Source organism: Ictidomys tridecemlineatus, chromosome 10 (genome assembly GCF_052094955.1).
Source record: "Ictidomys tridecemlineatus isolate mIctTri1 chromosome 10, mIctTri1.hap1, whole genome shotgun sequence".
In the NCBI taxonomy this organism is placed as follows: Eukaryota; Metazoa; Chordata; class Mammalia; order Rodentia; family Sciuridae; genus Ictidomys; species Ictidomys tridecemlineatus.
Window position 1 is genome coordinate 69,146,969 of NC_135486.1, and position 9,760 is coordinate 69,156,728.

Genomic DNA, 9,760 nt, shown 5'->3' on the forward strand with positions numbered 1-9,760 from the left:
TGGCTGTTCCTCTGTGTGTGTATCCTGATCCCCTCTTATAAGATCATCAGTCATTTCGGATTACAATCCACCCTAACTACCACATTTTATCTTAGTCACCTCTTAAAAGCTCCTCTCTCCCCAAACAGTCATGTTCTAAGGTATTGGGTGTTAAGAGTAACAGTGTTTCCAGATGACTCTAGCCCTGGCCATGGGGCTGCTATGACAGAACCCCATGACCTGGACCTAGATACTGAGGACCAGAAACAAGTTGTCACTCAGTGCCTGTGTGAACTCCTGACCCTCAGGACACAGGAGCAGAGCATGATGACTGTTCACAGCACTGAGCTCCAGCATGAGCGTTGCTGGGTACTCAGCAGTGGCAGTGGTAACTGAGATATCCTTGGCAGGGGTAGAGCGGGGAGTTGTCATACTGTCTCATTCACTCTACATCCATCAGAGGCACATGTCATGATGAGGGGATTGAGACCTGCATGGTTAAATAACTGCCCAAAGACCCACAGTCACTATGTAGTGACCCCCATGCCCATCCCCCATGGAGTCTCCACAACAGGGAGAGACTCCATGCCAGTGACCACTCTTGCCCAGGCCAGTTCTGGTCTTCCCTAGATCCACTATCCGAGTGTCCCTGCCAGTTCAGAGGACATCTAATAAGCCCAGGTCCCAGGACAATTCTGCAAAGACACAACACACACTCCAGCAGAAGCCAGGGTGCCCCCAGGGACAGCCAGTGGGGCACAGCCCAACTGGCTCCAGACAGCTGCACATCTGGAGTAGCCTTGGGAGCCTTGAAGTACAAGCTGCCGAGGACATATACAGATGGGCGCAGGTGGGTACTCATCCTGCAAAGCCCCAAAGAGCCTCCGTGGGGCCACCTGACCTTCTTTGCCACCAGATGGACTATTTATAAGGCTTATTGTTCAAAAGGAGCAGACACTGCCTCTGGCTTTTCACTGATTCTACCCAGGCCAGTGGGCGGCAAAGGCACGAGGGGAAACCCAGCTCCGGGTTATTTTTAATTGCACTTGCCTACTGGCTTTTTAAAAAAGAGAAATGGATATAGCATTCTTCCCCTTTCCTCTCTCCCTCTCAAAACCATCTGGAGGACATACCGTTTTCTATTCTGGCACTCCCTCTTGGGCAAATAAAATCTTAGTTTTCACCTATTTTTGCGGTGGCAAAACTGAACCCAAGGAAGGAGCATGAAGTTGTGGTGCCTTTGTGTCCCTCTCTGGTTAGGATAGCAGCACCACAGCAGCTGCTGTGAACTTTAAGAGCCTCTTAGGAATGTTTTGCTATCCCACTAACTGCAATTGTGACAGTCCCTCACCTGAGAGAGGCTTGCTCAGCTGCCTTTCCCGAGGCCCTTTGCCTCCCAGAGCTTCGCACCTGGAACCTGTGCTCTGCAGGCACAGGAGGAATTCAGCTTCCACCTTATTCTCCTGGTTATCGGAGCATCAAATCCAAGTTTGACCTACATTGCAGGGTAGGTCAGTCACGAGCACACACTGGACCATGACCAATTGATTTTCTGGCATTTATTGATGTCCAGGGAGATACATCGCAGTGATTAATAATTTATGCAACTGATAAAAGCTTTTGTTGTTGTGGCCACACTTAAGAATCGAAGGTTTCATTGTCTCAGGTTCCATCTGGCACGAATTGGGGAGATGTTCACACTTAAAACTTGAACAAAAACTGACAGCGGAAGATCTCTTTTAGTCTTTTCCTCTACTGCCCTCTGAAACAACAGTCTCGAGACAATGACTGGGGCTCATAGTAAATGGTGATAGAAGGAAACTTGGGTTTCTCTGTCCTCAGAATTTTTCCTACTCTCCCCACACTAAGGGCTGGCTTTTGACATAAGAACAATAGGGGATTGGGAGATGCCTGCTTGGTTGCATTATATTGAGAGACTAAAAGAAGATGCAAACACGAATGAATTTTCCCCTAAATCTCTGTGGAAATACAACCCCTAGTATAGCACATGGCATGCTGTAGGTACTTTTAAAAATGCTCTTTGTATAAAAGCAAGAGAGAACATTACACAATGTGAACAACTTAGCATCTGAGAAATTAATCCCCAGCCACAGAAGGAAAACAATTGAGACTTTCATTTGAATCTTTTTTGTTTTTAACTATTTTTTTCTTTTCTTTTGTGTTTTTTGGTTTTTTGTTCTTTCTTTTCTTATCAAATTTCTCCACTGTCCCATCACCTCCCTTATTCCAGTTTCCACCAAATGATTGAGAAAATTAGATCTTATATTTCTGGATTGGGGAGGGGGACGGGATTGAAGAATCAGAAAAAAATAAAAGCCAACATCTCTCTCATCACAAACTTCCAGGTTAGAGTCTAGCAGTCATTTGGGAAGCTGGGCAATCATCCATGGGCTTCCTTCTGAGCAGGTTTGATTCAGAACAACGAATGAGGATGAATTGCATCAAAGTGTCCTGTGCCTCTCTTCTGGGAGAATCTCTAGAGTAGATCAAGAACATTAGAAAAGAGAAACATTATTCTATGGGGATGTCCTATTTGTATCCTTGGAGGGCTTGTCGAATTCAGCTTTCTCAGTAAATTATACACTACACAGAGAAGGAAACTGTTTTGCACTTAGGTACTACATGACAGAGGCCAGAGAACTTTGCAGATTTGCCCTCCTGAGCACATCCTGCAATCTGGAAGCAGTGCCCAGCACTGTCATTCTGGAAGCCAGGACATTCTGGGCCTTAGATGTGTTAGACAACTATGGGTACAATGCCTAAAGGCTCAACGTCAGCAAAGGGGATGCCAGGTCTCATTGTGAGTAATCAGATTCTCAGGCCACAGGTCATTGTCAAACTGCAGCCTAGAAAAATAGTATATTGATTTTCTGAGTCAAAAAAAAAAAGAAGTTATGTCAATGTTGAATTAAATAGACAGTCACATAGTTGTAACATCTCCAAAGATGGAAAGACCACATATCAGATGTGCAAGAGGTTTCTTTCTTTTTCTTTTCTTTCTTTTTTTAAATCTGCTTCTTCCTGTTCTTTGTCGCTATCAGAAAAACACATCTAGCTTTGCCACAATACAGCTTGAGAAACCACCATGTTTTGTAAATAACTTGTTGGTGTACAACACCCATTTTCTGAAGTCTCAGAAGTCACTTTTATTCTTTGCTAGCTGTTCACAAAAAGTCATAAGGTGGAGTCCACCTTGCATCCTGACATCCTCATCCTCTGACCTTGGGAAAATTAGTTACACTTGTGCTCTTTTTTTTTTTTCATTTCTAAGTTAGAATAAGAGTTACATCATAAAATCAAAGTGAGGGTTAAGTCAGGTAATATACAAGTGGTGCTAAGAACCACCTGGACCCAGGTATTATGATGTATCTGCTCACTAGTGATGTCAGTATCTATTAGGTTTAGGAAGTGAGAATGGCTCCAAAGACCATTTCAATTCTTAAATTTTTACCTCTGTCACAGCGAAGACATGCAATCAAATATGCTTTTATTTCCAGTCTTTCCATTAGAGTCACCTAGTTTATTATCAAATTCAATTGGTTCACATTCCAAGGAGATAGAGTCCTAGGACGTGGCACCACAGCTGCTACCACCCTCCGGTGAGTCACCTGGCATGTTGTCATGATCAGTAAGTCACTCCCTCTCCTTGCTTAACCTTTAACCACAATTAACTCAGTTTTACAGATGGATTTATAGTACCAGAATAATCTTTAGAGATCAGAATTTTCTAGAGGTTAAGAAAGACCTCATACATATGAAAATTGTAAAATTCCATTGAAACTCCAGGGAACATAAGAATGAGGAACATCTGGGGAGCCCAGGAACTTGCAAACACATTACTCATGGAGATCCATGGAACCAAGGCCTATATGGTGTCAGCAAAATGAAAGCGTACTTACCAGAGGGATACAAATCATATGAAACTGGGAAATGGAAATCCATCAAGATCTTGAAGAGTACTTTCTCTTTACAGCTAGCACTTTCTCTTTACAACTTCTATCTCCAAGAGTCTGACTTTCCAACCAAATCAACCTGTGTTATATATCTAATGATGAACCTTAGAGCTCCCAGGTGGATGTGGTGAGTCCTGTTCACACCACAGAAGAAGACACTGAGTCACAGGGTCTTAATTGCATAGGTTAATTTGATTGGCATCGGTTGGATCAGGTGTTCACCTTGCCTGTGGTCCTGGTAAGTAAGGCAGAGGCACAGGACAAATGGATCATCGCTGAGAAGCCACTATTGGAAGGCAATGAGGAATTATCTGGGGTCAATGGAAGGTTCAAGGACTAGGCAGACTCCCCAGAACACTCTGATCGAATGACCAGGACAGGTATCTCCAGTATGGTTAGCCACCATGAGCAAAAGGATACCTTATAAAGTAGAGGGTGAGTGCTGCTGGGTGCAGTGAATATCCACCTTGGGGTGGTGGAGACAGAGGGACATAGAGGTAGCTTTGCCTGGTAGCAGTGTACAAGGCCTTTGATATATATTATTTGTTGTGATTATCATGGCCGTGTGTCAAGAAGGAGGAAAGAAAGGAAGGGTTTGGTAAACTTGGAATTCCCAGCTATGCAATTTGCTGAACAATGGGTAGCGTTTATAATCTAGGCCATTTATACTGAATGGTTAGAACTATGGTGACAACAGGCACAAGAAAAAGAGAATCTAGTCCATTTATGTAATTTTTTCCCCTCTAATAAAAGTCCTTACAAATCATAAGAGCTCTATGAGGAGAGAACTTTATACCCAGGAAGATGGGTAGCTCAACCCTAGTTGAAAAGCAGGCAGAGGGAACACAAGGGTGTAATTCAATCCAAATAAACAAGTGTTTAATTAAGTCTGTCTCTGGGAAGTCCCATACTACGAAGGGCATCACAATGTAAGTGGAACCTCGTGGTCTCTGAGTTCAAATGACATTGAGCAAGTCATCTTACCTCTCTGTTTCTTGGGGTCCTCATCTGTACAATGAGGACAATAATATCTAACAAATGGGATAGTAGGGAAGATCAATATAAATAAAGTAACTAGAAGCAAATCCATTGCTTACAAGTGTTGCATCACTATTAGCTACTGTCATTGTTCTAATTACTGAAAGGTCACTGAGAGGGCAATGAGTTGTCAAAATGTCACCTTCTGATCGCCTTTCATAATCTCCTGCTTTGCCATATCTGTTCTTTCTGGTACTATAATTTATTCAGTTTTTATATGACATTAGGAGTGCATTGTCATATGTTTATTATATTCATTAAAGTGAACACATAAATATTAAAATAAAAGTAAGGTGGCCTGTAATCCCAGAGGCTCCGCAGGCTGAGGTAGGAGGATTGAATGTTCAAAGCCAGCCACGGCAACTTTAGCGACACCCTAAGTAACTCAGTGAGACCCTGTCTCTAAATAAAATACAAAAATAGCTGGGGATGTGGCTCAGTGGTTGAGTGCCCCTGGGTTCAATACCTGGTACAAAAAAAAAAAAAAAAGTAAGCATTTGTGTTTGATTACATTCATCTCTTCTACCATGGACACAGCACTCCTTGGGAAACTGTCACGTACAATGCATATGTGTTTGTATCTATGAAACAATTGATCAATATCCCTGAATCAAAACCTTCAGAGGCCCTCCTTGACTGCCAAAGTTGCTCCCAACATTGTAGGTTTCTGTGTCTGACTTTTCCTGACTCAAATGGAACATTTTGGCCTCATCTCTCATTAGTCTTATACCAAACTCCTTTTGATTGAATTAGGCTGGTAGATAGATGGTTCATACTTGTATCTTCTGGATCTTGCTATGCCGTTCACTCTGAAGCAGTACACTTCCCCAAAATGTGTTCAACATCATGAGTGTTCTTACAAATCAAATCCTATTTATTTGTTTTTTTATAAAATTTTCAGAAGTGAAAACTTCAAATTGACTTTTAACTGGAGACTTCCTTTACCTTCTCAATCTAGAAGATTCTTCACCCTTTCTCCTTGTCCAAAAATCAGTTGCGAACTACCATAATACATCTACTTAAATATACTATAGAACAAATGCAAAGGAACATTATAAAAATTGTACATTGACCAATTCAAAAGTTAGGTGTAATGGATAAATTACTTGAAAGAAACAAGTTACCAAAAAAAAACTTACAAGAAGTAACATAACATATGACAAGCCTTATATTTATTAAATAAATTGACTTTGCAATTGAAACAATTCCAGAAGGAACAGAGGATTCCAGGTCCAGGTAAATTTATTGTTGAGTTCCATGAAAAGTCTGAGAAGAAATAACAACAGTGCTATACAAAATTCTTCAAAAAAAACCCCTGTAACTTTCTATGAAGTCAATTACTTCCAATTTCAGTTCATGAATCTAATATTACCTTGACAGAAAGAAGAAGAAAAGACAGAAAAGCTAGGGAAGCCATAGGCTGATTTTCCTTATGAATACACCTGTACATCCCTTCTCAAAATATCTGCAAATCAAAGCCATCAATGTTAAAAGGACACTAACATTAGGACCAAGTCAGCTTAATCTCAAAAATGAAAAGTTGCTTCAACAATCAGATATTTAATGCAATTCCCCATCTTGATAGGATAAAAGATAGTTATAATATGATCAACTTAATAGATGCAGAAAAATCATTTGACCAAGTTCAATATCCATTTATGATGAATACAATTAACAAACTAGGAATAAAATCAAACTTCTAAATATGATAAAAGATATCTATGGAAAACCTATAGCTAGCATTATATTTACCATCTTATATTAAATTATTTCCCCATAAGACCAAGAACAAATCAAGGAAAAATACCCTCAGACCTTCTATTCAACGTTTAATGGAAATCTAGGCCTACACAGTGAGAAGAGTAAAGGAAAGGAGTACAAGGACATTTAATCACAGATAACATAACTAATTACAGAGACAACTTCAAGAATTCCTTTTAGAAAGTCTCAAGCTAATAAATAATTTTATGATGTTACAGGAGAGGTCAATATTTAAGGATTAATTTCTATATGATAGCAACAATTGGAATAAAATTTTTAACACATTAACAATAATATCCAGAAAAGCAAAATACTTAAAGATGCATTGGACAAAAATGTGTAAGACTCTTGCATTTAAACTATAACTATTGCTTAAAAAATTAAAAGTGACTTAATAAATGAAGAGTTATACTAGGTTCATAGATTGGAGAACTCAGTATTTTAAAATGTCATTCTTCCCCAAATTTATCTACAGATCCAATGCAATTTCTATAAAATGCCCATGAGGGTTTGTTTTTTTTTTCTTTTTTGTAGAAATGGACAGGCATAATCTAAAATTCACATGGAAACCAAATATGCTGGAGCAGCAAAACGAGTTTGAAATACAAAAACAGATTTGGAGGATCTATATTGTCTAAATTTCAGACTTACTATAAAGCTAGAATAATAAAGACCATGTGACACTACTGTAAAGTTAGAAATTTGATAATGAAAGAAAATAGAAAATTTATGAATAGACTCCCACATGTACAGCCAGTTGATCTTTGCCAAGTTGCTGAATTAATTCAATGGAGAAAGTCAGTCTGTTTAATAAACTGTGTTGAAACAAATGAATAGACAAATTTTTAAAAAGGTACCTCAACTTTTACCTCATGTTTTATATAAGTGAACCACAGGGCTAAATGCCAAATCTAAAACTATTAAACTTCAAGAACACACACAGAAGAAAATTCTTGTTATGATTCAGTCTAACTTAATCATTGACAAAGGTTTCATGATATAAGAGGAAAAAAACATGCAAATAAAAAATTGCCCAGTTGGAATTCATCAAAATGTGCAAGCTTTGAATTATTAAGACAATAGAAACAGAAGAATGGATTGGGAGAAAATATTTGCAATACATAATTCTGACTTTTAGAAAAGGTAAGAGGTTTGATTTGGTACTCATCCCTAAGAACACCTAAATGTGGGCATGAAACTCATGAAGATGTTCCATACTGTCATTCAAAACCACAACAGAATACCACAGTTCACCCACTAGTGTAGCAATAAAACAAACAAAAAAAAAAGGAAAAAAAAAGATGAAACAAATGCAGGTGAATGTATGAAGCAAGTTTAAAACCTTTGAAAAACAGTTTTGGTTTCTTAAAAAGTATGTCATATGCTTATTATGTTAAGCAAAACATTCACTGACTGACTGAAATATAATACCCTCAAACTGCAAATAGTTCAAATACCCATCAACTCATGAATGCATGAACAAATTGGAGCACCTGTATAGTGCAGTACTGCTCATTAATGAAAATAAGTGAACAAATCCAAATCAACCACTGAGAACATACACACAACAGTGTGGGTAAATCCCAATGCTTCACTATCTGAAAGAAGCCAGAGATGAAAGACCACACACTACTATGTGATTTATTTGCATGAAATTCTAGCTGAAGCCAAATTCATGTAAAATGACAGAAAGACAGGGCCGCTTGGGAGCATCGGAGACATTCTATACCTTGATTGAACTGAACACCAAAAATGCATGCATTTGGGTATGTCTGGATCACACCTTGATAAAGTCAATTTTAAATTTTTAGGGGCAGATCTGAGAGCTCTAGAGAGCAGAGAATTCTCATTCCCAGGGCAGTTACAACTGAAGAGTTTTACATGTGTTAAAACACTGTAACTCACAACAGAACAAGCAGTAGATATTGTTCACATACTCCCCAGGAGCAATCTGAGGCTCAGTATGCACAGGGTCTGTCCAAGGTTACTGGGCAGGACATAGCTAACCAGATTTAATTTTGTTGGTTCTGATTCCAAAGTTCCCCAGAATGGAGAAGGGGTGATTTTCTTCAGGTGTTTTAGAAAGCATAGATGCAGAAGCTGATAGGAAGATAATCAAGCATTAGATGTCACCCCTTGGTTTCTGTAGAAACAATTTTAGATGTGTTTGCATGTGTGTGTATCTTTGTGTATAATATGTACATTTATGCAAGTATATTCATGCATATATTATAGGATTATAGAAATAAATGCACTATTATTTCATTGAATCAGGCCACCAACATTCAAGCCAGTAAAAATTTCTCTAAAGCAAAAAAAATGCCTCTCACCAGCAGTATTTCCCAAGTGTACCTTTTGGATCTACCTTAATCAAGACAAAACTCTAGCTGCATAGAAAATACTAGCTGTCTTAGCAAGACAAAGAGAATTTGACTGATAGACAAAGAATCTTATAAATTGAATACTCCTGAGAGATGCAGTGTATTTCTGTTGCTCTGAATTTTTGGAAAGAGGTCTCCTGTACAAAACTGTGTTCCACAGTGATCTAGAATTTCACCTCAGCCATTTTGACCATAAACTGTCAATAGGCAGAATGTAGCAGAAATCCAGAAGCAAATTCTAGAAGACTGGTGTAGCAAATTCTAGAAAACTGATGAATAATTCATGGCAATTTTTTTTTAATTTTAAGGAATAAAAATTTATATAAAATTTGGTCAAAGAGTATAAGAAAAGTTCTATCATGCTGATTCATTACTTCCCCAAAGTTTGCCACACTTAAGTTTAGCCTATCCCCATTTTTCCCTTTCCTGATATATTTTAAAGCAAATCACAGAGATCAGTTTTTCATTCCTATATTATTTAGTAAGCACCTCTTAAAATATGAACTTTTAATAGAAAACCAATGCTACTTTAATATGTGCAAAGATTAACAATACTTTTATGGCACTAATTGCACTGATGATCTCAAAAATGCTTTTTAAGAGATCTCTTTTCTCGTTCCAGGTTCA